Source organism: Penaeus monodon, chromosome 43, assembly GCF_015228065.2.
Source record: "Penaeus monodon isolate SGIC_2016 chromosome 43, NSTDA_Pmon_1, whole genome shotgun sequence".
Taxonomy (NCBI): Eukaryota; Metazoa; Arthropoda; class Malacostraca; order Decapoda; family Penaeidae; genus Penaeus; species Penaeus monodon.
In genome coordinates, this window is record NC_051428.1 from 20,425,101 (window position 1) to 20,427,600 (window position 2,500).

Genomic DNA, 2,500 nt, shown 5'->3' on the forward strand with positions numbered 1-2,500 from the left:
TTGACAATCCTATATCTTTATACTAATAACATCCTATATCCTTACATTAATGATCATCCTAATGTTAATAAGCCTTCTGTATTCCCATGTTAATAATCATCTAATATTAATAATTCTCCTTCATTTCTCTATTAATATTTATCCTAATATTAATAACCATTCCATAGGCCTGCACTGGTAACCATCCTAATATTCCTGTACTGATAACCATCCTATCAATATCCTATGCTCTAATATTAATAACTGTCCCATATTCATGCACTGATAACCATCCTAATATTCCTGTATTAATAACCATCCTATCAATATCCTATGCTCTAATATTAATAACTGTCCCATATTCATGCACTGATAACCATCCTAATATTCCTGTACTGATAACCATCCTATCAATATCCTATATTCCAATACAATGCACGTACGTCGTTTGCAACATCCCACTGTAAAAGTCACGAGAACATGGCACTGAGTCAGCAATGCAGCAGTTTGCACAGCTTGCATTCATCGACCCTCTCTGCAACATACAATACACTGAATCCTAAACTTGCTCCAGTCATGCACGGTACTGCAACAAATATTTCTTTTATCCTATTTGCACTCGTGCAACAAAGATCAACTAGCGTGCAATATGATTTTACAAAGCGTGAATTTAGATTCGAAACGAATGGGGTTCATTTCATCCTCTATTTATGTTCCAATCATTAACTTGCATTTTTTTGGTTTCTTGCCTTTTATCAATTCAAGTATCGCTTTTGATCAGACAATGATATATATTTCAAACAATGATTTCGAACTTGAGCTCAAAAAAAATATGTATATTTTTCTATTAATTTCCTCTGTGAACGAAACGAATATTGATTTTCACGTCTTTATCTATGTAATCCCTTACAGATCAAATATTTTTTATTACCTTTTTTCGACTTTCAAGAGGATATATGAGAGTTGAATATTTTGCCACGACTTTGCGATATGCCATTATAATGTATTGTCGTGAAATGGCATTTGCATATTTATTAACCGTATAAGGCTTTGCAATTAGTATATGTAATTTTAAAAGGTGGCTGATTACAGAGAAATTAATCCGCCCAGATTGTGCTATTAAATAAAATATCGAAGGGAAAGAGCAAGAAAACACGCGATTACGCTCTTCTAATTCCGGGAAGCAAAATCTGGCAACTCACTCTGGACTCTGGAGTCACTCCGATTCGCCAATCTCTTTTGAAAAAAAAATGAAATAAAGTGTTGAAGGCAGAATATTTCAGTTTAAAAGTGTGTATATATGTTAATAAAGAAAAGAATTGGTATGGCAAAAGAAGTCTTCAACAAGATGAGTGCTGTCTTTAAGAACAGACAGTTGAAGATAAAAACCAAAGTTAGAGTGTTAGAATGTTACGTGTGGTCAGTTTTGCGTTATGGGTGTGATGCTTGGACAGTCAATGAATATATGAAAGAAAGATTAAAATCAGTAGAAATGTGGTTCCTCAGAAGAATGCTCAGGATTTCATGGACAGAAAGAGTTACTAATGAAGAAGTTTTAAGAAGAGCAGGAGTTAAAAGAACCTTGATGAAAGTTATCAGGAAAAGACAGATGCAATTTTTAGGACATGTAATGAGATGTAAAGGATTGGAAAACTTAGTGTTAACAGGAAAGATAGAAGGGAAGAGAAGCAAGGGTAGACAAAGACAGAAGTTCATCACCAGCTTGAACAAAGATCTCAATATGGGCAGAAGCGACTTAGAACTGCTTAAGTTGTCAACAGACAGAACAGGATGGAAAACCATGATCGCCAACGCCCTGAAAGGACAAGGCACTTGAAGTAGAAGAAAAATATGTTAATATATTATATATATACATTGTATGTGAAGTTCAAAAACTACAAAGCATACGCAAACATAGAAATAGAGAATTGGCAGTTCGGACTCTTCCAGAATACAGTGTGAGTTGCCAGATCTTTCTTTCTTTGTTCAGCCTTTTATCTTTCATATTATGTCAGAAACAAACGCATTATCACAGGTGCACAAATATGACGCGGAATTAGCTTGCAGTGAAGGTAAATCGTTACGTAATTTGTTAGTTTAGAAATATACACTGTAACGATAACAATCAATAATAATATAATAATAATAATAATGATAATAATGATAATAATAATAATAATAATAATAATAATGATAATTTAGTCTTATTCCATTTGTCACAATGGATATTCTTGGCGTGACGTGTTGTCTGTTTCATTTCGTTTCTAAATTACCCCTCATATGCAAGGAGTGGCCGGGGTTTACCATCCACTGGCGGCAAGGGATTTGAACGCGGGTCAGCAAGATTGCCAGACGAGATCGCAACACACCAGGCTGATTCTGAGTAGGAGGTTCGGGCTGATTCGAAAAGTTATCGTCTTTTCGGAGTTTAATCGTCTTTGGTAACCTGTCGCCTTGTGGATTTAAAAGTCAATAAGCTACTGGAAAGCATAATGTGTGGTATAGACGAGGAAAGCAATGA

At 34.8% G+C, this 2,500-nt stretch overlaps 1 protein-coding gene across 1 annotated transcript in view; it reads right to left on the reverse strand.

Annotated features, from left to right (window-relative positions):
* LOC119568305 overlaps window positions 1-2,500 on the reverse strand; it is a 73,536-nt gene that overhangs the window by 45,382 nt on the left and 25,654 nt on the right. The window lies entirely within an intron of this gene.